Consider the following 27722-nt stretch of genomic DNA (forward strand, 5'->3'; position numbering starts at 1 on the left):
GTGTCATGTAGATTTTATTTATTATAAATTACTCTGTACCTGATTCTGAATAACTTACTGAGACAAATACAAGTAGGTTTAGAACAGCATGAAGCTAGGCCTCAATTCAGCAAAGCATTTGAACCTGTGCTCGAGACCATCCCTGTTCAGCAAAGCACTTAAATATATGCTTACCTCCAGGGGCGGCCCCAGGCACCAGCGCACCAAGCGTGTGCCTGGGGCAGCATGCCTGCGGGAGGTCCGCTGGTCCCGTGGTTTCGGCAGCAATTTGGCTGTGGGTATGCCGAAGGCGCGGCACCTGCAGACCTCCCGCAGGTGCACCGCAGAATCCGTGTTACCAGCGGACTCCCGCAGGCACACCGTGGAAGGCAGCCTGACTGCCGTGCTTGGGGCGGCAAAATACATAGAGCCGCCCCTGCTTAACTCCCATTGACTTCAGTAAGAACTGAGCATGGGCTTTAGATTAAGTATGTGTTTTCCTAAATAGGGATGCTTTCCTGACTCTATGTCTTATGTGGGACTAACAAGCAGGAAATGCTGATTTTTTTTTGCATTCACTTAGTAACTAAATTTAAGAGGTATTATAATATTTACTGGATTTTCTGTTAATAAATGTAAGAATTAATTCTTTAGATATAACTCATTTCTAAGGCCCTACTTGAATTGTGGGATGATTGTCAAAAAATTGTGGCTGAGTTGCAGACAAGCCATGTAAAATTGCAGAAAACTAAGAATGAATCTTATTATTTGTGGTAATAAAGTCCATTATTGCTTTTCCATGTACACGGGGCTGAGAGCAGCCACCTGGGGCTGACTGCGGCTCCCACTCTCAGCCCCACACAAGGCAGGGCTTCCGCTGTCAAACCTGTAAGGAAAAGTTAGTGAACAGTATATTATTATGATGATTTAATTATTGTATTGTGGTAGCATGTAGAGGCCGCAATCATAGACGGGAACCCATTGTGCTAGGTGCTGTACAAACAGAAGAAAAAGACAGTCCTGGCCCAGGGGAGCTTGCAACCTATTTCAGAAGAAATATGTAACCCTACAAGTTGTATAATAAAATGATACCTTTCTAGGCGTTTTGTAGATTATAAACTCTTTGAGAGAGATTCTGCAGGCCACATTCTCTGTTGCTCTATACCTTGTGTGGTTATTTATGCTCTATTGCCAACCTCAAGAGAAAAAAAATCATGAGTCAGACCCTTCAGAATCATGATTGGCCCAAAATATGATTTAAAAAAAAATCAAATCATGTGTTTCAGCCTGTCGTTTGCCTTTTTAATTCCCCTCTATTCCTCTGCCAGCGTATGTGGGATAATTTCAGATTCAAAAGTCAACCTTTAATGAACCCAACAATGCTTGCCTCTCCTTGGCTGCTCAGATGGAGATTCCACTCACCCTCTCCTCACCCCTGAGATAGGAAATGGACGGCAGCATCCCTATTACTGTCTTCACCCAGCAGCAACACTTTGCTGCCTCTTGCTTTACTGGGACTTCTCTATTTGGGATCCACCATCGACGCTTCCCCTTGTCCCAGGGCCATACATGCAGGCAGGGCAGGTCTATCTCCTCAGCTCCCGCACACAGCTCTGCCTGTGTGCCCAGCCCTGAAAATCATAGGATCAGAGGAGCTTCTCATAGCATCACAATGGCTCCTCCTGCAGGCACCAAAATTCTATGACTTACAGGAAGGGGATCAGGGCAGGGATTTGGGCATGCAGGAGAGGTATGGAGTGTGGGATGGGGCTCAGGGCAGGGGGGTTGGGGTTCAGGTGGGGTGCGGAGTGCGGGAGGGGGTTCATGGCAGGGGGTTGGGGTGCAGGAGGAGTTTGGCAGGGGGCTCAAGACAGGGAGTTGGGGTGCAGGGTGCAGGAGGGGCTCGGGGTGTGGGCTCTGGCCCAGCGCAGTTTACCTCGAGAGGCTCAGGGGTGGCAGCGGCACGCAGCGGAACTAAGGCAGGCTCCCTGCCTGCCCTGGCCCCATGCCGCTCCCGGAAGTGGCCAGCATGTCTGGCAGTGGCTCTTGGGCAGGGGTTCTCAAACTGGGGGTTGGGACTGCTTAAGGGGTCACAAGGTTATTACATGGGGGGGTCACGAGCTGTCAACTTCCACCCCAAATCCTGCTTTGCCGCCAGCATTTATAATAGTGTTAAATATATAAAAAAGTGTTTTTAATTTATAAGGGCGGGGCCGCACTCAAAGGCTTCCTATGTGAAAGGGGTCACCAGTAAAAAAGTTTGAGAGCCCCTGCTCTTGGGGGTGGGGTGGGGTAGGTGGCTCTGCCATGTGCTGCCCTCATCTGCGGGTACCACCCCCAAAGCTCCCATTGGCCACGGTTCCGCGTTCCTGGCCAATGGGAGCTGTGGGGGGCGGTGCCTGCAGGCGAGGGCAACTCACAGAGTCTTCTGTCCCCATCCCCCTCCCCACCCCAGGGGCCAGATGGACGTGGTGCCGGCCACTTCCAGGATCAGCACGGGGCCAGGGCAGGCTCTGCTGTGCCACGGGGATGGCAATCCCATGGGCCTGAGTGAAAGCCCTGATGGGCCAGATCTGGCCCATGGGCCATAGTTTGCCCTCCCCTGTCTTATAAGATGGCAGCTTTCAGGGGATACAAAACCATTAACCGACTATACCTCTGTCCTTGGAGCTAAGCTCACATCACTGTCTGGGATGGACTTTCTCTCATTAGCCTTTTACATTGTTTCTTTTAACAGGACCCAAAGAAAGAACAAGTTTCTACCATGCTGTAAATCCAGGTAATCATGCAGTATTTTCCAACATTAAGTGTTAGTGACAGCCTAGTAATGCTCTCTGTGGTATTTATATAGGTGTGGGTTTATATTTAGCTATCTTTAATTATGGCTTCCTCTCTATGCCAGTAAAATGCTGATGCAAACTTCTGTGGTTTAAGCCACGCTGAATATGAACATCTGACTATTAGCTGGGGCAGTTGTTGGACAGTCAATATACTTATCCCCATTGTATACATGGAGAAGCCAAGGCACAAAGAGGTTAAAGGGCTTACCCAAAGCCTCAGAAAGAGTCAGTTGTGCAGTTAGAACTCAGGAATCCCTGTGACCAGACGACTAGTCAAAACTGCTCTATAGCAAACAGTATGCTGATGTATCAGTGCTGGTGCTATAAAGGGGGTGCAGTCTCTGTTGTAGTCATGCAGTCAGAAAGGATCTCCAAAGTGGAGTCCAATGTTTTAATCGTCTTTTAACACACTTGTCCTACAATCAGAGGTCAAAATACTAAGTTTGAATTAAGCAACATTTTGCCTTCGAACATAACTTCATAAATCAAATTAATTCAATTTTAGGCAAATCAGTTCATGCTTAGCATTAATGGGACTTTTGACTCAAATTCTCACAAATAAGCTGGAGAGGATAAAGGTTGGACAATTATTTTTACGACTGGCTGCCCATTCAATTTATGTTCCTCTAATAGGATTGTTCAGTGAGTATTCTACCAAAAGTGCAGAAATCGGCTAAGCTCATTCCACTGTGCAAGAAAGGAGACAAAAAGCCCCACACAACTTATTTAACCACTTGCATTATTACTGGTTCTGTCTAAGCTGAGTACTAAAGACATTTATTTTAGCTGCAGTACTGCGGAGATGACTTCAGTGGGAGTTTTGTCTGAGGACGGCCTGCAGGATCAGGTTCCTGATCTTGATTTGGGCCCCAACTCAGCATAGCACTTAAACACATGCTTAAGTCCCACTGACTTCAATGATTAAGCACATGCCCATGTCCTTTGTTAAACAGGGAGTGATTTAAGCACATGATTAAAGTTAAGCATGTGCTTGTGTTTTCTGAATTGGGGGGTTTAGACCCAAAGGACCATATACTCAGCTGGTGTAAATCATTGTTACTCCATTTATTTCAGTGGCATGACAATGATTTACAATGGATGAACATTTATGCAGATGCTCTTTATATGGTAATACACAAATGTTTGTAATCTGGAACAGACATTTGGGGACGGTCTGTCCTAGCCTTTCAAAATGTGTTAACTACTTGCGTTAAATGGCAACCAAGTAAACACATCTAGTGTAGACAAACTCTTAGGGCAAATCCAGATTAGTGGGATGGATGCAAGTAAGCCTCCAGTTATGGGAGGAGTGCAAGAATTAAGAAAAAAAGTTGTTTTAACTTTATTTGAGCTTTCCGTAACATACAGTGACTTCAGTTTGTAACAAGCTGCTGTGGTTTAAAAATTTTATTAGAGTTAAAAAATGCATGGAATGTTTATAATTGTTTTTTAATGAGATTTTTATTTGGCTGAATGTTAGTTACATAATGTATGATCCTAGAATGCTGCCTCCACTTCATTCCCAAATCTACCCTGGAATAAAATACTCTGTCATGATGGAGAATTTTCTTGATCAACTTTTTCTAACCAAATAAATTGAACGGAGGAGATAAATTGCCACAGTCTATTCATAAGAACATAAGAACATAAGAAAGGCCGTACCGGGTCAGACCAAAGGTCCATCTAGCCCAGTATCTGTCTACCGACAGTGGCCAATGCCAGGTGCCCCAGAGGGAGTGAATCTAACAGGCAATGATCAAGTGATCTCTCTCCTGCCATCCATCTCCATCCTCTGACGAACAGAGGCTAGGGACACCATTCTTACCCATTCTGGCTAATAGCCATTTATGGACTTAGCCACCATGAATTTATCCAGTCCCCTTTTAAACATTGTTATAGTCCTAGCCTTCACAACCTCCTCAGGTAAGGAGTTCCACAAGTTGACTGTGCGCTGCGTGAAGAAGAACTTCCTTTTATTTGTTTTAAACCTGCTGCCTATTAATTTCATTTGGTGACTCCTAGTTCTTGTATTATGGGAATAAGTAAATAACTTTTCCTTATCCACTTTCTCAACATCACTCATGATTTTATATACCTCTATCATGTCCCCCCTTAGTCTTCTCTTTTCTAAGCTGAAGAGTCCTAGCCTCTTTAATCTTTCCTCGTATGGGACCCTCTCTAAACCCCTAATCATTTTAGTTGCCCTTTTCTGAACCTTTTCTAGTGCTAGAATATCTTTTTTGAGGTGAGGAGACCACATCTGTACACAGTATTCGAGATGTGGGCGTACCATGGATTTATATAAGGGCAATAATATATTCTCAGTCTTATTCTCTATCCCCTTTTTAATGATTCCTAACATCCTGTTTGCTTTTTTGACCGCCTCTGCACACTGCGTGGACATCTTCAGAGAACTATCCACGATGACGCCAAGATCTTTTTCCTGACTCGTTGTAGCTAAATTAGCCCCCATCATGTTGTATGTATAGTTGGGGTTATTTTTTCCAATGTGCATTACTTTACATTTATCCACATTAAATTTCATTTGCCATTTTGTTGCCCAATCACTTAGTTTTGTGAGATCTTTTTGAAGTTCTTCACAATCTGCTTTGGTCTTAACTATCTTGAGAAGTTTAGTATCATCTGCAAACTTGGCCACCTCACTGTTTACCCCTTTCTCCAGATCATTTATGAATAAATTGAATAGGATTGGTCCAAGGACTGACCCTTGGGGAACACCACTAGTTACCCCTCTCCATTCTGAGAATTTACCATTAATTCCTACCCTTTGTTCCCTGTCCTTTAACCAGTTCTCAGTCCATGAAAGGACCTTCCCTTTTATCCCATGACAGCTTAATTTACGTAAGAGCCTTTGGTGAGGGACCTTGTCAAAGGCTTTCTGGAAATCCAAGTACACTATGTCCACCGGATCCCCCTTGTCCACATGTTTGTTGACCCCTTCAAAGAATTCTAATAGATTAGTAAGACACGATTTCCCTTTACAGAAACCATGTTGACTATTGCTCAAGAGTTTATGTTTTTCTATGTGTCTGACAATTTTATTCTTTACTATTGTTTCAACTAATTTGCCCGGTACCGACGTTAGACTTACCGGTCTGTAATTGCCGGGATCACCCCTAGAGCCCTTTTTAAATATTGGCGTTCCATTAGCTAACTTCCAGTCATTAGGTACCGAAGCCGATTTAAAGGACAGGTTACAAACCTTAGTTAATAGTTCCGCAACTTCACATTTGAGTTCTTTCAGAACTCTTGGGTGAATGCCATCTGGTCCCGGTGACTTGTTAATGTTAAGTTTATCAATTAATTCCAAAACCTCCTCTAGTGACACTTCAATCTGTGACAGTTCCTCAGATTTGTCACCTACAAAAGCCAGCTCAGGTTTGGGAATCTTCCTAACATCCTCAGCCGTGAAGACTGAAGCATCAGGGGACAAACCGTTTCAGTTTGTGTGCAGAAATGTGGGTGAATCTAATTACACATGCAAATACACAATGTGTGTGCACAAGTACCTGATTTATGCAGGGGAAGTTTTAGATAGGTAAGGAATGCAAGATCAGGCCCGAAGCATAAACAGATTTCAAACCTTAAAGAATCTAACACAAAAGCCCAATTAGCAATAAAGTAGCTCAATAAACCATTTTTACAAAATTCACATTGATATTTTCTGGAACAGTCTAAAAACTGTTAGCAGCTGCTGTTCTTTGTGATATTCCACCCAAGTTATCAGATAACTTCAGTGCTTCACAGTAAAGATTCCAAAAGAACATTTTGGAAAGAATGTATAATCATAATACCTGCACCCCAGCATAAGGTAACATTGACTTCCATGGATACCTTTAATTGACATGCCAATAAAATCCTTCTGACATTTTATATCAAGGTACAGGCTTACATTTAAAAAATAAAAAGGTATGTACAATATTACCATTTGTTGGTTTATTAAGAAAAACACCGCATTCTCACTACTTAGTTTTTCATGCTGTTAAACTAATTTACTCGCAGTTTAGAATAATCAGTCAACAGCTTGAAACCAACACTATTTCCTTACTTCATTTTTTTAGCTTTTACTAATGGGGGGCACACACTGGTTTGCTGCTGTAGGATCTGTAAAGAGTTCAAAGATACTGGCATTCCTCTTTCATAGCAAAAAGAGCAAAGAAGCATTTGCTTTGAAAATGAAAACACATAAGCACAAATCCTGAAATCTCTGTTGAATCTTTGCTCAGTCTTTACGTGGGCCAAACCTCCACTGACTTCCCATAAAAGGACCCTCCCACTGAGTGTATTCCAGTCCACCCCAGTTTTGTGTAGTGATGATCCGGGTTCACAGGAAGTGCAGGGTCATCTGCATGAAGATGCTGTATCTCTTCACAGGCTCTGGTACACTCTGTGGGTTTTGCCCGGACAGTGTGGTTCATTTACAAGCTGTAGTGATAAGACTACCTGAGGCACCCACTACCGCACTCCTTTAAAAAGGCTCCAGCCTAGGTCATATTAACATCCCTGAAGGTTGGCAGTGGATTCAATGCGTGCGCACCTTATACTCTCCTACCCTAGGCCCATCCTCTCCCCATATGTACATTCAGGGATGGTGTAGTGCAAGTGAGGGCTTCCCTGCCACAACTGGGGCCTGATGCAGGCCACCTCTGTGTGTGGCTCTATGGGGTAACATTTTGCTGTCAGTAAGGACTTCAGGATGTACTTGATAAAGAATTATACATAGAGCTGGTCAGACAATGAATTTTCTGTTCCACAAAAAGATGGGGAAAATGTCCGATATCAGAACGAAAAGCTGAAATATTTTGCAAAATGAAATTAAAAAAACTGTTGCAGGTAATGACATTTTTTTGATACATTTAAAACATTTTATTTCAACTTTGACTCTTTAATTTTTAAAAAACTTATATATAAAAGAATTAAGTATATTTTGAAATTAAAAAATTAAACTTTGTTCCAAAAAGTCAAAACCTTCTTTTAAAAAATTTTTAAATGAAATTTCATCCAAATGAAAATGATTTTGCAAAAAAAAAACAAACAGTAATAATACTAACTTTTTTCCCTCAAAATGGCATTTTCCAATGGAAAACTGTTTCGGTGAAACTTTTTCAATCAATTCTAATTACATGGGCTTTGCAAATGTATGACTAATTTTTTCCTTTTAATTACCAGTTACCACTCACAGTTTTTCTTTACGTAAGTGAACCAAACCCTGAGGCCTTTTCTCATCTTTAGCTCACCCTTCCCAGAGTTTAAACTGGGTGAAAGCCACTGTTGAAAACAGTGTCAGCACTTAGCCCAAAGTGAATTGCAGAGAGTTATTTTAATGCATTTTTGTTGCAAATATTTTTTTTTACATGCAACCATTGAATTTTGGTTACAAATGTAAACAGCCCCTTCCAGTTTTGTAATCTCAAATCGGTAACCACATTTTAGTTTAGTATATCAAATATTACCAGTGGGGATCCCAAATGCTTAATTTCATGCACACCCAAAACACCCATCAAGTCCAGTGTCTGTTTGGGGAAGCACAGGGAATGAAGCATTGGGGCCAAATAGAGAACGTTTAAAAGAAAACTGTCAAATCTGGGTTCTAGGGCTTGATTCTCCTCTTAAATCAGGAGTAAATCCACTCAAGCAGCAGAGTTACACAACTGTGAAACTGTTGTGAGAGAAGAGTAAGGTCGTATGGCCCCAGTTATGAGTTCCTCTTCCTCCATCCCTGTGCTTAGAGGGGCAAAGGATATGGGGCTTTTTGGAGTCCTGCCTGCCCCTTGGTGTAAATTAGATCTGTCTTAGAAGTGCTGTAATTTATACCCTGCATCCCATAGCTCTCTGTGTGCTTCAGGAAGCAAAGAATAGCCAGAGCTCCGTGTGCTTTGCCTCTCCCCCTATTTTTGCCAACATACGTTCTCTCCATCTTGCCAGGCTCCCTACATCAAGAGAGGAGACTCCCTGTCCCTGTGCTGTGACACCTGGGGCCGGCTGCACCTTCTTTATGGCCTCTTTCTCCTGCCAAAGTGATGGTATAAAGGGGCTATAGGACAGGGGAGATTTGGTCCCCATGGTTCCAGCTTTCCCTTGCAATGTCTACTAACATCACACAAATAGTGCAAGAAAAGAAAAAAAATCTCAGTAGGAAAAGAACATTTAAAAGCTGTTAATCGAAAGAATCACTGGGGAGGGAGAAAGGGTGGAGGAGATCGGCATCTCTGAAAATGAATTATTTAAAAGACAACGCATTTTCTTCATTGCAGTTATTCAGCACAAAGGAGCTGAAGGCAAATTCTACGACAGGGTTAGGCAACCTATGGCACGGGTGCCGAAGGCGGCACGCGAGCTGATTTTCAGTGGCACTCACACTGCCCGGGTCCTGGCCACCAGTCTGGAGGGCTCTGCGTTTTAATTTAATTTTAAATGAAGCTTCTTAAACATTTTAAAAGCCTTATTTACTTTACATACAACAATAGTTTAGTTATATATTATAGACTTATAGAAAGAGACCTTCTAAAAATGTTAAAATGTATTACTGGCACGTGAAACCTTAAATTAGAGTGAATAAATGAAGACTCGGCACACCACTTCTGAAAGGTTGCCGACCTCTGTTCTATGGTTTATTACATGGCTATGGGAATATTTCATATATGTTCATTCTAATTTACTGGAACAGTGCAAAACAGTCTCCTCCCTTCCTTTCCTTTCTCCTTCTTCTCCTTCTGTGTAAATAATTTATTTGCAGATTTAGTGACCAGGCTGTTAAAGGAGACTAGTGATAGAGAGAGACACTATAAAGTATTCCTAGACATGACTGTATTAAACAGAGAATGCGAGCCATGTCAAACTCTGAGAGCAGCAAATTTATTATCCAAGGTCACCCAAGGTAGGGTTGGAATTCAGGAGCCCTTGCTTCTATTTGTAGTTCTGCCACTGACTCCTGAGGTCTCTTCCAACCCTAATCTTCTATGACTTGCTGTCTGATCTTGGGTAAATCACCTCCCATCTCTATACCTCAGTTTTTCCTTCCACCTTTTGTCTTGTCTATATAGATTGCAAGCTCTTCAGGGCAGGAACTGTGTCTCTTACTATGCATTTATAGAGCACTTAGCACCATGGGACCCTGATCTCAGCTGGGGCTCTAAGCACTACCGTAATGCATGTAATAAAAAACAGTAATAACTCAGTACCCAGAGGGAAAGGGTCACTGGAGTTGCCTATGCCTGAGTGCAGTATCAGTGTTTACCATGATTGATAGAGCAGAGTCTGTCAGAGACTGGTTGGCCCCATAGAGCTTTCATAAAGGCATTTCCATGAGATTGTGGGAAGACGGTAGCCATAGCATACTGTGGAATCTCAGACATGTATACATAGGTTCCCCCCTCCATCCATCCACAGAGGCAGAGGAGTTTGAGCCCAGCGGAGTGAGCAACCCAAAGCCTGAGTAAAGTAAAGCAGCTTTTGTTGAATATTATGCTTTCAGAAACCTTCACGCTTAGACTGTGAATCCCCTTTGTGAGATGTTTTTTCTTTGCAGCGTCATAAAATGAGATCTCTGAAGATATTTTTGAGGTGTTGTTTCCACATCATAGGGATGTGAACATGGGATAGGTTGCACCCAAAGCAAGAATCATACTGCTGCATCAAGAAGCCACATTCAGACCGTCTGTTGAGGAGAGCAAGCTTTGGTTTCTGTCCCAATACTGAAGGGTGGGGATGGATATACTGAGTAAGGATAGAGCCAGAATGGTCGTCATTCATCCATTGGGGTTCTTGTTGCCATTCACATAGCCACAGAGCTGAAAATCAAACCACACTTTGAAAAGTACATTGCACTGACGGGTCTCACCGGTTCTTGACATGTAGTCCTGAAAAATCAAATTAAGAAAGTGGGGACTTACACTTAAATAATAGATGATTTTTCTTTCCTTTCCACTGAGTGGTTGTGAGTTTGTTTCTATGAAACTGCACGTGTCAGCTGAATTTATGTTTCTGTTATGAGGCAGTTGTTAAATAGGATCATAGCACTGGGATGGCAAGGACTTACTGCTAAATAGGATCATAGCATAGGGATGGAAAGGACTTATTGGATCATCCAGTCCAAGCCCCCTGCAAGGTTATCTTTGATAATCATAAGAAGCTGCCTCTGTTATATAAGGAACTAAAAAAGGCTTTACCAAGTCCCTAGTTCAGGACTTCAGCAGGTTTGCAATATCAGTTATGTGGGAAAGTCTTTTGCAGTTAACTATTTTTGGATGTTTTTAATTTTGTTAAATTGTTTTACTGACTAGGAAGCCATGTGATTTTTTTTTTTGGTTAGTGATGGGAAAAATGATGATTGTTGGCTTGATTGCTGTGACTCATGGGGAAGGGCTGTATGTTCTACAGCCCTTAATTCCATCAAGATTTAAAATCTTTGTGACTAAGACGGTCAATAATACTGGCAGCTGAGTAAACAGGAAAATTAAATTGAAATTATTTCCTAATGATTTAGTTGGAAATGTTTGCTTTACTTTTCACAAGGGACCCAACTTATCAATATAAAGGATCCTCATAGGGAAGCTTGTTCTGAAATGGGATTGGTTAAAAGATAAAGAATGATTTATAATATTCCTAATGGGTTCATGCAGCTTTATAGATACAAGCTTAAATCTTCTATTTCTTTGCAAAGGGAATATAATTTGAGCTTCATCTAAGTACATTACAATGCATTCAGTCGGGGTGAATGAAACTACTCTGTAGATGGACGAGAAAGTATTTGCATCTTCCTATTCGTTTGCCTCTGAGCCCCTTCTGCAAAGATTGTAAATGGTGCCAACTTCATCCCAGCTCTGTATATTCATCTCAGGCTTTGCACCCTTGCCTAGAATGAGGATTTTAAGGAGATCACTATTCTGGTACCAGTGCCACTAGAGCTCAGAGTAGGTCTAGATGATGTGGTGGTGAAAACTGTGGCACCGTCTACACTCGAGTGCCAACCATTGGTGGAACTAGTGTTGCTGGCCCAGTTCTAGTACAAAGGAAGGAGACTTTCCTAAAATCCTATGTAGATGTAGCATGAGAGTGAATCTGTGTTCTCACCATCTCATGTACCATCATCAGTAATAAAGGATGTGTGGACCAGACTATGCCCTCAGTGACACCTGTGCAACCTCCATAATTTCAATGAGGTATAGCTGGTTGAAAGTTGGTGATGGGCAAGGTAGAATAGAATCCAGTTCACTCTCTTAACTGTGTTGGCTCTGTAGTAAAAGTCAGTCACTGAAGCAAGTGACTCTGAATACCCAACAGGAACTGGTCTGTTGAGTGAGAAGGTGACATTTTTACATAATTAGCTTTTACATAAAACTGCACTTAAATATACTTTTGTAGAGGTTTGAATGTGAAACTGTTAAGAGACATCTCAAACTAGTAATGGTGAATTGGTGAAAAGGTAAGTGGCCTATGGGACTATTGAAAAGATGTGCAAGAATGAGATATAATGCTACTATAGAGCAGAGGTGCACAGACCATGCTCTGCAGAATATTTTGCCAAATGCTTAGAAGAGATGACATTAGAGTTGCTCACCACATTCTCTCCACTTTGTGGCTCTATTTTCTCTCTTCAACACACCACCCTCATTCCTGTGAAAGTAACACACAAACTGAGATGCATGCAGTCATCTGGCCTAAAGAATGTAGAGTGCCTTCCCGAACTGCTTAGGCCAGACCAGGGCTTAGTGAGACTTTTGTTGAGTCCCCTCAGCAGAACACCAGGCAGCACAGATTGTGTGTTTAGTTAGTCTGGGAGCTGGAGAACCAAACATAACCACAGAGTCCATCTGTGTGGCCTGAATAAAGAATCCCCTTTTACGTTCATTATAATAGTCCTGTCTCTTATTTACTGCAAGGAACACTACAGAGAATACTGAGTTTGCATAATTTAAAGTAAGGAGTAACATGCTTAATGTTTAAATGATGAAAAAAATCAACATAAAGCAGCACAGAGCCCTCAGTATTTAATTCACTTGTGTGCGTGTATGCGTATGTAATCTGTCTAGCTTGTTTCATCTCTCAAGGCACCCTATAATCACCGATCAATTAAGCTTCACCATATCCCTGTGAGATGTGTAAATGCAGGGCCGGATTTAGGGGCTCTCTAAGCCTCTGGGGGGGTGCCGGGTTCAGGATGCTGTTTTTGTTGTCAGCGATAAAAGGGAAAATAGAATGTTTGAAGTAACATGTTTGAGGTATTCCGTATGAGGATTCATTTTTCACTAACTTCATAGAATGTTCTGGACCTTTGTAGAATCTCATGGAACCTTCCAGACTTTCTGAGAACTACATTTTCCTTGAACCTCCCAGAATGTAGTCAGCCATGCCAAGCAGGTATATAAGGGGTGGGGCTTTGCCAGTCAGTCAGTCAGATATAAGAAAAAACTGAAGTGAAGTGAGGGCCCAGCTGCGATAGTGTGAACCTTGTTTTATTGTGTAATTGCGAAAGTGTGCTTGTGTTTTAAGACTTGAAGATTGTAAGCAGCAATTAATAAAGGACATTTTTAGTAAGACGCCAGAGATATCTATCAAACCCCTATCTATGCAACAATATAAAAGAAATACTGTTGCTTCTTTTACCATGCTTAACACATAATGTTTGATGATTTTCACAGTCATGAGTGGTGAGCTCAGCTTTTCAAAGCTCAGGTTCATTAAAACATATCTTCGATAGTGGCCAATGAGACACTGACCTTGCATGCCATTTTATCACTTGAAGATGCCATTGGCCAGTCTTTGGATCTCTCTGATTCTGTGCAAAGGGCAAAGATAAGAGAAGTGATGTTTTGAACTAAAGGACTAGGGTTAACATTCTAAACCTGTCACCTATGGTAACACTATTTAATACTGGTCCACCCAACATTGGTGCACAGTTCAGTTTCTTAATGTTAATACATTTTATTATTCTTAACATTAAAAAGTTTCTATAAGGGCTCCTATTACCCCCCTACCCCCGTCCCGATTTTTCACACTTGCTGTCTGGTCACCCTACGCGGGGCTCCCCGAAGCACGGGGCCTGCGGCAGATGCCCCGATTCACCCTAGGAAGGCCCTGCCCAGCCAGGGCAGAACAGTCAATGGGCCCCCTAAAAAGGTCCACCTGACATTTGGGTGGTGCTGCATCCAGCTCAGCCAGGGCTTCCACATGCCCGCCTGGCTGCCTTCACTGCCACCGGTACCATCCTGCATGTGCCTAGGAACCCTGCGGCCTGCACAGGCAATTTGAAAGGGCCCTGGGCTCCCAGCCACCAGGCCTTTTAAAATTGCTGGGCCCCTGGACAATTGCCCCTTTTGTTTCCACCCCCCGTCGGTGGGCCTGAGGACTGATATTGCAATATTAAGGTCCATGCGGTGTGTCCCGTTGGAAAGCTGTGAATTTACCCTTTCCAGGAAAGCTCCTGCCTTGATCCTGAGGAGTCACAGCAGAGCAGACCTGAAACTTATCACTGGTACAGGACTGAATATTGAGCTAGCATATTTTGGTGCTGCAATAGTGCATCTCCAAAAAAGGTTAGGTCTAGATGTATCTTTCTCAAGCCCAGCTACATTGTCCTTAACACTGTCCCTCAAAAAATAAAGATAGAGCCATGCTCCGGAACAGTACCAATGAGGCAGTGAGATCTTGTGCTAAACCTGCCTGTTATTGCTTATCATTAGCTCGGCAGGATTCCAGGCACAAAACAGAGCTTTACATTTGCTGCCTTGGCTCATAGCTTCATGCCAGTTTTCCTAACCTTGTTTTCAAGCTCGATCAGGTTTTTGTTTAATTCTAATGGAAGCACTAAATCTTCTTGCTGTGAAAATGAGCAGCATGTTTGGGCTCTGGGAGGTAATTAGTACTGTGCTCTCCTGTTTCAAAGGAGCACACTGGGCTGAGCTCCCCAGCTAAGTGGAACGTTTCACTCGCTGTAGCTCTTAATGTTCCTTCGAGTAAACATCCATTCTGAGAGCCGTTCAGCATTGGTGCTATCCTGGTTATTCACTCATTGGGACTGATATTTATAAACAATTATATTTATAAGTAATATCGAAGCCAAATATGCAAGTGATCTCTTGTACTGAATGAAGGAGGGCTTATTCTCATCCTGAATTGAAGAACTATTGGGTCTGATGCTCCAGTGCTTTGCACCGTACGTCTTCATTTACTCCTGTACAACATAATTGTACAATACTTCTGAGCATGTTACATTTGATTTGCACAGGTGTAGATGGGGACATAATGGGAAAATCAGTGGAGAATCTGCCCCATTGGTCTAGACTATGACCCCTTTTTTCTGGCTTCTTTGTGCCACTCTGGCAGCCCAAATTTACTAAAAAGTTGGTGTAGGAATTCCTGTGAATTCCCTGGGAATGGATGGCATAAAGCCAGAATAGTATCACATTGCCAGCTCTTCCCAGTGTGTGACATAAGGGGCCTGGTTTGGGAGTGGGGGGATTTCTGAAGCACCTCTCTGCTTTGGTTATTTCCTACTACAAGAATAACTCTTAGGGGCTGTGGCCAGGCTGGAAATGACAGTATTTTGATGAGAGTCAGATAGGCCTACTTTAGGTTAAGTGTTTTCAGGACTGGGAGGTATGAACATAAGAACGGCCATACTGGGTCAGACCAAAGGTCCATCTAGCCCAGTATCCTATATTCCAACAGTGGCCAATGCCAGGTGCCCCACAAGGAATGAACAGAACAGGTAATCATCAAGTGATCCATCCACTGTTGCCCATTCCCAGCTTTTGGAAAATGGAGGCTAGGGGTACCATCCCTCCCCATCCTGACTAATAGCCGTTGATGGACCTATCCTCCATTAACTTATCTAGTTCTTTTTTGAACCCTGTTATGGTCTTGGTCTTCACAACATCCTTTGGCAAGGAGTTCCATAGGTTGCCTGTGCATTGTGTGAAAAAATACTTTCTTTTTTGTTTTTAAACCTGCTGCCTATTAATTTCATTTGGTGACCCCTAGTTCTTGTGTTATGAGAAGGAGTAAATAACACTTCCTTATTTACTTTCTCCACACTAGTCATGATTTTATAGACCTCAGTCATAGTTCTCTGTTCCCAGCCAATGGGAGCTGCAGGGACAGTGCTTGCAGGCAGAAGCAGCATGCAGAGACCTCTGCCCACCCCACCCCCGGCCCATGGAGGCTTACTGGCCGCTTCCGGAAGCAGCGTCGGGCAGGGGTAGGCAGGGAGCCTGCCTTAGCAGCGGCCCCGCTGCACCATCGGAGATTGTGATTGACTGGGAGAGTCTCTAGGATTGATCAGTTGATCACAGTCGACTGGTTGGTGACCACTGGGTACAAACTACAGTTAGTAGTTCTGCAATTTCACGTTTCAGTTCCTTCAGAACTCTTGGGTGAATACCATCTGGTCCTGGTGACTATGCTATGCACCTATCACAGCAGAATAGCTCCCGTCATAAGGACAAGGCACTGGAGAAATTACCTGTTGCGTGTGTCCTTTACCCAACAGTAATAATATGAAGAAACCATATGGGCACAGTTGGGTCCCGAATACCCATGTTTACTAAATACACACAAAGATGCAAGACCTAGCTACATATGTGTTCATGCCTTGAGTGATTTCTGGAGGCATCTAAAACATAGAACAGTGTGAGCACCACTAGAGACTCAAACTATTTACAGGGATAATACCCTATTTGAGTGATTGCACAGGTCTACTGTAGATCTGTGCACAGGTGTCAGAGAACTCTTTCCCTCAGTAGCACCATTGGGTTGGCTTTAGTGCCCTCTGCCATTGCACACCACTGCATGCAGGTATAAGAGGGTGGAGCTGTCCCCATCCCTTCTCAGTTCCTTCGTGCTACCAGTGATGGTTGTTGGAGTGCTTCAGTCTTGCTATAGAAAGTTCTTCTCTGACTCCTTGCATATACCTTGTTTTTTCTTGGAAGTTAGTTAGGTAAAGTGTATTATAGATAAATGTTAGTATTAAGTTTCAAGGTCATCTTTGACCAAATTCAAATTTCAGTGCCAGGACTGGTACTAGAGCCCTGCCTCGCTCTCTGAGCTTTAAATCCTGCTGGTTGTATAGTAAGCTGATTCTGCAAGAAATCTTACAAGTTGGTGGACTTTCTGGCCTCGGCAGTGCCTTCCAGAGTGGTTCTGCTGATTAATGAAGCCATTCTAGAGCTCATTAAGGCACTGTGGCAGACCCCCTTTTCCCTGCCTCCCACAGCAAAACAGGTGGAGAGGAGGTGATACATCCCTTCTAAATGGTTTGATCATCGGTATTCTCATCCTCCTGGGCTCCTTACTAGTGGCAGCAGCTAATGAGAAGGAGAGAAAGGGACATCAGGCATTGAGACCTAAGAGAATAAAAGAATCTAGACTTGTTTGGCTGTAAACTTTATTCTATGGGAAGTCTGCAGCTCAGAGTTGCAAACCAGCAAGCACACTTAAGTCACTATGACTTCACTCTCTGGAAGAACATGAGGGCAGGTTACCAGATGATTGCAAGCAGAAATTCAGTGGCGGAGGAAGGCAAGGGGATGGCCAGAACAGCTCTCCAGGACAGCTTGGATACAGCAGACGCAGCAGCTTGAACCTTGGTGTCTGCCATAATTATGAGATGGTGTTCTGTGGCTGCACTCCTCTGATCTCCCTGCAGAGGTTCAACAGACCAGCCAGCTATTTTCAGACAAGACAGACGATAGGCCTCATAGCCTAAAATATCCCAGGGAGACACTAAAGTCAGTTGGAACCTATACGCCAGTGACAAAAAGAGAGCAGTTTCAGCTGCAGTGGTCCTACAGACATCAGAGCTTTGTTCTGCAATCCCCGGACCAACCAAGAAAAAAAGGCAGAGTTTACAGGACCACCCTCCTCTTCTGCATCAGCAGGTTCATCTTTTCCAGCCACTTCTTCCAAACAGGCATTTTGATGAGTTGTTCAAGGACAGTTTAACCTGTTCCACCTGTTTCTACCCCTTTGTTTACCAGTCGCTTCATCCACTTCCTAAGTGCTGGGTCCCACATAACATCAGATCAGTGGGTCTTAAGCATGGTGGATGTGGGATATCTTCCTCTTCCCCATCCCTCTTCAGGAACCACTCTCATGAGATTGTCCTTCAGCAGAAGGTCCATGACCCACCCTCCTTCCCCTCTCTATCAAAGTCTATCTGGTAAGAAGGAATTTAGGGAGTTGGGGGCAGCTTCACCCTCTTATACCTGTATGCAGTGGCACATGATGGCAGAGGGTGCTCGAGCTGCCCCAATGGGTACTGCTGAGGGAAAATGTTCTCTGACAGTTGTGCATGGGGCACTTGCATGCCTACAATGCAACGGGCATGTACACCATACCTCAAAGAACAGCAGTGACAGAAAGGTAGGTAGCTGTTTCTTCTCATTCTGACCCTACCCCCATAGAGATTGTTCCTATCTAGAAACACCTAGGTATAGGCGACAAGGCAAGGATAAAGAAAATCGATGTGGAGTTGGTAATAATTGAAGATATACCAATTGCCTAGAACTGGAAGGGACCTTGAAAGGTCATTGAGTCCAGCCCCCTGCCTTCACTAGCAGGACCAATTTTTGCCCCAGATCCCTAAGTGGCCCCCTCAAGGATTGAACTCACAACCCTGGGTTTAGCAGGCCAATGCTCAAATCACTGAGCTATCCCTCCCCCTACACTGCTGTTGTAGTGCCTCATTCTGGGTGAAATGCACTGTCTGTGCAGATAGCCAAAGTTGCAATACTTAAGTGGGACTTTAGTAGTGTGTAGTCCTTGTGCTGGCTCTCTGCAGAGGAGTCGTTCACTCATGCCAGTAGGGAGCCCTAAAGCAGCAGTAACAGAACCCCTTTGCTCAGCCCAGTAGCCACAGCACAGTACTCAAGGGGTTCTATGAAAAATGCCCTTAGTTCACAAGTGCACAAGCAGCTAAGTCAAATCAGTGACCCCAGCTAAAATTCTGACCTAGCGCCACCACTGTGGCTCAGCCAAGAGTGGTATTAGAGGATATTAAATATTTATTTGGGGCTTCTGATGATGTTAAGCCTTTTTCCTTTGGAAACTCCTACCCCAGTGATCATAAACAAGGAACAGGACTAGGATGAACAGATGGCTTGGCAGATGGTGTCTTGCTCCTTTTTTAACCAGGCTTTTGTAGAATGTGGGAACCTCAGTGTTTGTCTGACTTTGTATGTTCTTATGCATGCTTTTAGTTTTTAATCAGTGAGTTCTGTTTCATGATGATGCTTTTTATTTTTGCCATTTCTAGAGGTTCCTGATGCCTCATCCTTATTCCTCTCTGAAACCACCTTGAGCGACATAAACATTTTTTATTAAATGGGACTTTTGCAATGGACTTCAGTGGGTGTGGGGCCTGGCCCTATAACAAGATTTTAGAATGATTTCTAATGTTTTTCCTCTTACCTTTTGGCTTTCCCTCTCCCTCCCTTGACATAGTTCCCTGAATGCCCCCTAGCAGTTATGGTTTCATTGAGATTTAGAGACAAAGACACAAATTCAGAGGTGAGTGAGTCCAAGGATGTTTAAGCTGGTGCAACTTCCACCTCCTTGTAAGCCCCTCGCTGTATATTTTACATTCCTTTTGACCCCCCCTCTGCATTGGGCTAAAAATTTCACATTGGCTTACAAATCAGGTGTGTTGGGCGCCTGTCTGTAATCCAGGTAGGGATTTGCTTTGTAAACTGAAACCTTTCAGTGATTTAAGGTGAATTTCTTTCTATCCTATTTTGTTCTCTCTAGGGTTCTTATTTTGCTGTCCTCACTGTAATATCTGAGTGCTTCTGGTAGCTCCTTAAGCAATGCAACCAACATCTCTCATCTTCTCCAGGTGGGAAATTGCGTTTGCAGTGTAGTGCTGTGTTTTGGGTAGTGTTTGTAGATTTGGTAGGTTGTATTTTCAATGACAAAACTTTTATTCTGGTTCTTAAACCCAGGTAGAGGCTACTAACAGATCTGCCCAGCTTAACTTTTCCTTATGCTTAATTCAAAGTGTCTCTAAGCAGAGTGGACTGCAGTGGAATTGTTTTAAGAGTACCTGAGGACCCGCTTCACACACAATCTGGAATGGCTCCGTAGGCTTCCAGTTTAGTCATCCCAGGGCCTAATACTGATTTATTCGGGAGTCAGAATAATCTATTTTTCTTTCCTACATACCTTGGGTTCCTGCCTTTGATCACAACTTTTGTATTAAAATGGAAGTTCAGAATGCAGCACCCCCTGCATATGGCCAACCTTATGCACAAAGAAAACATACAACTGTTGGGTGGGAGGGGACGGGGATGGACATCCTGTGCAAACTCTGAGAACCATCCCGTGGGTTTCTCTCTCTCTTTTTGGTAGCAAGACAACAACTGACTGCTACTCTCTGCGCGCGCGCGCACACACACACACACACATGTAAAGAACTGAGCATGAACCAAGAGACTAGCAACCAGCTGGTTGCCTCTCAAGGGAAAGATGCAAAATTAGTGAATCTCCAGCAGGTGTCTGCTAACTGGCATTTCCAAGCTTTCCGTTAGAATGGACATAAGCTAGTCTGTACTAAACTTCTGCCTAATATCTGGCAGCGCCTAAGAGAAATTCTGTGCTTGGCCCTCAGCTGCTTTATGCTGCATGCAGTCGGAAAGGCAAGGAGCTGTAGCCTTTTATTTTATTTAAAGTGAATTTAGTGATGTTATATTACACCACCATGAGTTTGGTTCTGGTTGCTACAGTTTCAAGCGTCACAGAGTGAAAATTGCCTCTGGTGCTTTTCTCAAATTTGGAGATGCTGGGAACATGCAAAGGCCAAGGATAGTGACCATAGACACAATCACTAGTACAAAGTCTTGTCCATACTATACGTTTTAATAAAGCAATAAGCAAAGTTACAATTACCCATGCATGCAGAAATCCTACAAAAACCTATGCAATAATTATAACTAGTCATACTCACATCCTCAAAGGTATTTTAGGGTCCGATGGACCTCTCAATAGACTATCATTGCTGGAGGGATGGTTCCTGCTGGGGTTTCCTGTTGGATCATCCCTTGCGTCTTCCCACTTTTACCCAATCAGGGAACCCTCTTTAATAGTGTAATTCTGACTACACCGAACATCTTATGCATATAGCTTTCCCTCTTTTCCTTCTCTGAACTTCCACACCCCATGAATATTGGGATGCCCCATTTTTCATAGGTTGTTCTTAGTTTATCTTATTCTCATTAGCATCTATGCAGAACATGTACCCTGCAGTCAAGACAGACATTCAAAGATGTTACAATCAGGTGTCTTGCGGTCTTGGACAATACATTGCAGTCTATTGCAATCCATTTTTCTATAACTTCACCTACTGGCACATCTTATGCAGTAATTTTGTGGCCTTGCTGGCATGGGGTAATCCTAGGTCACCCACTCATGTCAAGCATTCTTAAGCCTATGGCCTAGTATGGCTAAATTAACATCTTACAGGTCTCAGCCTGTAGGCCTTGCATTCCAGCCATTCTTTACTTATATACCGAATACACACTCATCACTCCTAAATACCTATCAGTCCGAGGCTTCTATAATCCTACCACTTGAATCTATTTAGCATACATTGATTATATATGAATTGACCATAACATCACATAATACAGTGATATATGGATGATAAAATGAACCGATTGGCTACAGAAATCACGCAAAGTCTGCACGGCTTCCTTTTGTCTTTACCCTTGCCACATTAGAGAGGGCTAATGCCAAAACCAGAGAAATTTGAGGTGGTCATGCTTCCCGTGTTTGCTCATTTCTCAGTGGGAGCACAGAAGGTTTGGCGGGGGTGGAGTGAGGGCTTGCTGTTACCTTATCTTGCTGTTTTACTTACCTACAGGGGTTAACATCAGCCAGGCTGTATGAAAGAGAATGTAGCTTAATAGATAAGCAGAGTGCTGAGAAAGGAGCAATATAGATTCTCCTCCCAGCTCTGACATTAGCCATAGCATGATCTCTGGCAAATCACTGCCCCTCTCTGTGACCTAGTTTCCTCATTTGTAAAATGCAGCATTTGTGTTTGTAGACTGGGGCCGATGGGGTATTTACTGAAGAGTGCCAAAATATGGCTCTAGAAATACATAAGGGCTCCCTTGTCGGTGCTTTCCTGATATTATAAAGTGTATCACAATCTGCTGATGAGTGGCTTTGGGAATTGCCCGGGCAATTAGGGCCTAGGCCAATTCCCACTAAAGTCAGTGGGAGTCTTTATATTGATGTTAGTGGGAGCTGGATGAAACCCTTAATGAGAATACTCCATAACAGTCTTGCAAAATCATCATAAGAATTTGTCAGCTCAGGCACAAAATACACTTGCCCGCCATTACTTCAAAACATCTTAATTTTCCCCCAGACAAAAGTCAGTGAGTAACATTTGCCCCCACTACTTTAGAATATCAGAAAGAGACAAACAGGAAAGGATCCTGTTAAAAAGATGGTCTAAATCCCTGAAGTATGGCTGCAGATAGGCAACATAGCAGTATTTTTGTGCATAGAGAATAAGCAGTTAGCTTAACCTTTCTTGCCCCCACTTGCTGGATTTAAATGTCCCAAATGTTATCTGTTTCACTTTGTGACTCTTTTGAATAGGAAGTGGGGAAAATATGCCAGAACATCCGAGTGTCCTTTGCTATGATTAATGTGATATGGTTCTGTGCAGTATAGGATTGCTAATCTCACACTTTCTTTATTATGTTTTACCATAACAGGCATGATCAAGCATAGCGATGTATGCAACATCATAGCATTATAAGACAGAGGAGGGCATTTGTAGCAGAACAGAGGTTTCTTAACCCTGAATGCATCTTTAACTATCTCAGATGATCTGGTGAGTTTGTCACATTTTCATGTGTGTGGGAACAACTCCTCCCTAACGGGTGGGCCTGAGTTCAGGCACTAATGTAATCAGGTATGGTCCTGTAGTGTGATCTGAATGTCAGGATTCCGTGCTGTGCTAAATGGCAATCGGATCTGAATTTGTCATGCCCATATGCCACCAATATCAACTCACAAAGTACATATTTCATTTCAGAGCAAAGTTTGCATCTGTTGTTTAGAGACTTTGTTCCCTCTGTTTACTCCTACCAGTTCTGTTTCAGAACTGCAGAGTCATGATTAAACTGAAAGGAAAAATAAACTCTCTGTACAACGAGGAAATTCATCCCACAACATTGTCATTTTTGCCTAGTTTTACACCAGTGTGCCTGAGATCAGAGCTGCGGTGGAGTGACCATCTCACAATACTTCGCTGCATTTCAGTGATACGTGCTGCATGAAGGGTTATTGTAGCCCATATGCAATGCCACAGAAGAAACTTATTCCTTTATGTCTTTCTTTTAGTGATGGTTAACAAGATGTGATTTTTTTTTCCTGGAAAAGGAATCAGTCAAAAAGCAGTAGAGTTACTTGGCTCAGTTTGGTAATCAGTAATTTTTAAACACACCTGTGAAGTATATGGGCTTTTTGGTTTGGTTGCTTTGGAGTTTTTTGAGTTGTCCAGTTGGTGGAAAACTGAAGCTAAGTCATCCTGCTCCATAAAAAGAGTGTGTTCTTAAGGGGTGAAAGTAAAAAAGCAACTTTCCTGTAATGAGCGCTAAGTAAAGAGTGGTATCCTGGGACTCAGGGCTGAGAAAGGTGAAACAGTGAAATTCTCCACTGAAAATCAGACAGATTTACTTTCTAAAGTTTTATAAAAACAATAGGCCAGATTCCTGGTCCCCCAATTGACTTCTTTGTGCTGTTCAGACAATGCAAAGCACCTGAAAAAGATGTCCTGCAGAGCTTGTGAATAATGATTTTTTTCAGTTCATTGGCCAACCCCCCCCCCCCCCCAAAAAAATGTTTTGGGTTGAATAAAACATTTTGTTTCATTTGAGGTTTTCAAAAGTTTTATTTTGAATGAAATTGAACCAAATTTTGAAACCAGGGTCATTTCAAACAAAATAACCTCCAAAATGTTTCATTTTGAAAATGTAAAAACCATATGTTTTGATTTTTTTAAAATTATTTTTCAACCAAAAACAATTTGGCAAATTCAACACAAATTAACAAAATGTTTCAGCAGACCCGAATGTATATTTTTGCCCCCCTCCCAAAAAAAAATCAGCTAAAAAATGTTGCCAAGCTCTACTAACCGGCGTAGGGTATAAAGCCAGTGGAGCCAGATTTATGGCCCCCACTCCTGCCTCATTGTATAAGGGGTAGGGGCCTGGCCAGATTGCCTTGCATTCTGGCTGTCCCCAGGTGGTCCCTATAGGACTATTCTTGCTGGTGAAAATAGAGTAACCTTCAGGCTGCTCTAAGTTATGCCAGAGACCAACTCAGATACCCAGTTGGCCCCAGGATCAGCAGAACAGAAATGTGGCATTGTACTACTTTCTCCTCCCCCAGGATCCTCTGCTGAGTACACTGAGCCAGATGAGGATCTGGTCCATTATGGATAAACAACATCCCCTGCATATCTAGCCAGGTGATGCCAAAGCCTCCTTTTGAACAATTATTTTCTGAAAACTCCCAGAGCATCTTGAACACGATGTTAGATTTATTATTTATCTTGCTAGATAACTGAGCTGTGATACGCAGGAGTGTTTGAGTTAGTCTGTAGACGTGACACTATGGTTCTTAAGCCGTTAAAACACCCATGGACCTGAATGGGAATTTTGCATCTGTAAGCACTGCAGGGGCAATCTAAGGGTCAAACTTGTGCTCTTGGACATATACATTTAAGGACAGAGTTCAGGGCTGCTCAGAGGCAGGTTTTACTTTGGCTCATCAAAGATAGGAGCCATTTGCAGAATGTGGATCTGGATTCAGATCATTCCATAACAGGACAGTGATATGCCTGATCTGATCATAGGGAGAACAACTAGGGAAAAGGGGGCAGATTTACAAAGGTATTTAGGTGCCTAAAGATGCAGAGAGGTGCCTTGCTCCCATTGAAAGTCAATAGGATTAGGTGCCTAACCTGTTTAGGCATTTCTGTAAATCCCCCTAGATGCCTATCTGCAGCCTTAGGTGTTTAAATACCTTTGTAAATCTGACCCAAAGCGTTCAGCACCCAAATTTCAAATGCTCAACACCCAGCAATTCCCATTGTGACATTTATGGAAAGATTTTTAAAAAATGCACTTTTTTGAGCATTCTGAACTCTTCTAAAAATTCTTGCTGTGATATAGTTAGTATCGTTGTGACATGCATCTTTCCGAGTGTTTGTTTAAAATTTTTTATCTGCAAAATGAAAAAGCAGTGAAATCAGACGGAAGGACTAACTGCCTGCTAAAGTTCAAAAGAACCATTTTTAAAAAATTATTCCAATGCCAAAAGAAAATCTTTAAGGTGCAGTTTTGTTTTGCAAGGACACAGTACAAATTGCATCATGGGGTTTCAGATTTATTTTGTCTCTCTGATTTCTATATCAAACGTGCTCCATTTACAAGTTGTTTTTTCTAACTGTCAGGCCTTCAAACTCACTGTGGTTTCAGAGTGTTAAGCTGGGTTCTTTCCTTGTCATGCATCATCACCAGTAATGAAGGTGCTGTAGGTCAAATTATGCCCTGTGTAACCCCACTGTAATAAAGTTATGCCCTCAATTATTTATTATGGTAAGGCATAGGAGCCCCAGTCATCAATGACACCTGTGCAGCCCCACATCCCCAGTGCCTTATGGAGGCTGCATAGGTATAAGCAACTGAAATTTAGTAAATACGTCTGTTGATGCACGAGTAGGAATAGAATTGAGCTCTGTTAATTGTGTCAAGTATCAGAGGGGTAGCCGTGTTAGTCTGGATCTGTAAAAGCAGCAAAGAGTCCTGTGGCACCTTTTAGACTAACAGACGTTTTGGAGCATGAGCTTTCGACGAAGTGGGTATTCACCCACGAAAGCTCATGCTCCAAAACGTCTCTTAGTCTAAAAGGTGCCACAGGACTCTGTGCTGCTGTTTATTGTGTTGGCTCCTGAAGGGCTAAGATGAGTGAAAAACAGTAAAAGCTTGTTTTCCAGCATTAAAGAGACAGCCATGACAGTGAGCAGCTCTGAGCAAGGTGACATTTTTGCACACTCACTTATAAGAGCAAGACTGCACTTCAAAATGTATTGATATCTACAGTTTTTATATTCAGAAGTTGATTTGTCTTCCACACTTTGTGCAAAGAAAAACATCTCCTGGGCTCAGCCCTCACATACCAAGTCTCAGAACATAGGCAGTGTTTAAGGTCGAGTGATAAAGAGAAGGGAAAAAATGAGACGTCCCTTAGAAATGCTGATGCAGTTGTAACTATAATGAAGGTCCCAGCCACCATCCTCATACTAATGTTTGTTTTTCTTGCAGTCGCCCTGTGAAGGTGTAAGGTTCAAGATCACACTGTTCATTAGAATACTTTTTTGGGAAATATTTTGCTGACACATACATGCCTTTTGTGGAGTCCCTCTCCTGCTTGCTCACTGAAAGCCTGTTTTAGAATGTCGGCCTGACCAAAAAATTAGGATCAGAAGAACCGGGAGGATGAAAACCTTAGACAAATAGTAATTAAAGTGATAACACTCGATTGCTGAGCCCCTCTCAGGTTTTGAAGTACTTTCTGATTGAAGCCGACTGAAACGTTCTCTCCCAATTTATCTGGTCTTTAAATTTAAATAGGAAAGATGGTGTGCAGTTCTATTTTACAAGGCTACAGTGGGGGCTGGTGACAAGTGAGAGTGGGAAGGTGAATCCTTCCATAGCATTTGCATCTTCCTTGGATCAGCTTTTTTTCCCTTCTCGATTCTTTCTTTGTCTTCCATCATTCTGCACAGAATGAGACAATGCAGGATCTACCTCCTCTGGACCAGCAGCCTCTGCAAGGCTAGCCAGGAAGCTGCCACCAAAACGTATAGCGTTGTGCATTACAGAATCACAAAGCACCTACTTGGATTTGCTCAGCAAAGCCTCCACTTTTATTTAAACCCAGAGTGCCCAGTTCTTAGTTGCCCAGCACCATGTGCTGTCAATTACAAAGTGCAGTAAATATAAAATGCTGCTGTTATGATTAAGTAGGATTTATACTACTGTAAATCACAGAATATCAGGATTGGAAGGGACCTCAGGAGGTCATCTAGTCCAATCCCCTCCTCAAAGCAGGACTAATCCCCTGACAGATTTTTGCCCCAGATCTCTAAATGGCCCCCTCAAGGATTAAACTCACAACCCTGGATTTAGCAGGCTAATGCTCAAACCACTGAGGTATCCCTCCTCCCCAAATGACTGTACATAGCACAGGCCAATGTAGAATCAGGCCCAAGGGATTCTGTTTTTGCCTCGAAGATCCATTTTGAGTGATACAGCTGTATCGCCACCATGGAAGGGACAGGTGGGCCCAGTTCACTCTTGCTCTGCAGAGTGTGTAGTCACCTCCACCAGTATAAAGTGAGTACTAAACTAGTGTAAAATGCATTTCTATAGGACATCTTGTTACAGCAGCATTTCTGTATCTTATTTTGCACAGGTATAAATGGTTACACAAGATGTAGGGCATGATGAATAAAAGGTATCTATACCACCTCAATCTATGGGGAGCACAGATACACCACCACTCTTTTAGATGATGCCATCTGTCCTTTATCCTTCAGAAAGCCACATGGGAAAGACTTATGGAATTCTGGAGGGAATCCCAAGATGTTGAGCTGGACAAATCGTATCTGCATGGGAGCTTTGTCATTGACTTCAATGGAGCCAGGTTTTTGCCCCACAAATACAATACACGGCTTCTATCAGTGGTTTCCCACATAAAGGGATCTAACAAAATAAGCTCTTCAGGGTAAGGGCTGTCTTTTACTATTTGTTTGTCTAGTGTCTACCACAAAAGTGGCTTCGATCTTAAGGTATGTCCACACTG

The 27722-nt window shown here is 42.8% G+C and overlaps 1 long non-coding RNA gene across 2 annotated transcripts; it reads left to right on the forward strand.

Moving 5' to 3' along the window:
- The first annotated feature begins 2714 nt into the window (after positions 1-2714).
- LOC123376809 lies at positions 2715-26337 on the forward strand. 2 transcript variants are annotated; one of them, XR_006581963.1, is made up of 3 exons: positions 2715-2758; positions 22562-22680; positions 26180-26337. It is a non-coding gene; the product is annotated as an uncharacterized LOC123376809 (long non-coding RNA). The 2 variants fall into 2 exon arrangements; XR_006581962.1 differs by lacking the exon at positions 2715-2758 and adding an exon at positions 13142-13199.
- Positions 26338-27722: the final 1385 nt, after the last annotated feature.

Source organism: Mauremys mutica, chromosome 9 (genome assembly GCF_020497125.1).
Source record: "Mauremys mutica isolate MM-2020 ecotype Southern chromosome 9, ASM2049712v1, whole genome shotgun sequence".
NCBI classification, from domain to species: domain Eukaryota; kingdom Metazoa; phylum Chordata; order Testudines; family Geoemydidae; genus Mauremys; species Mauremys mutica.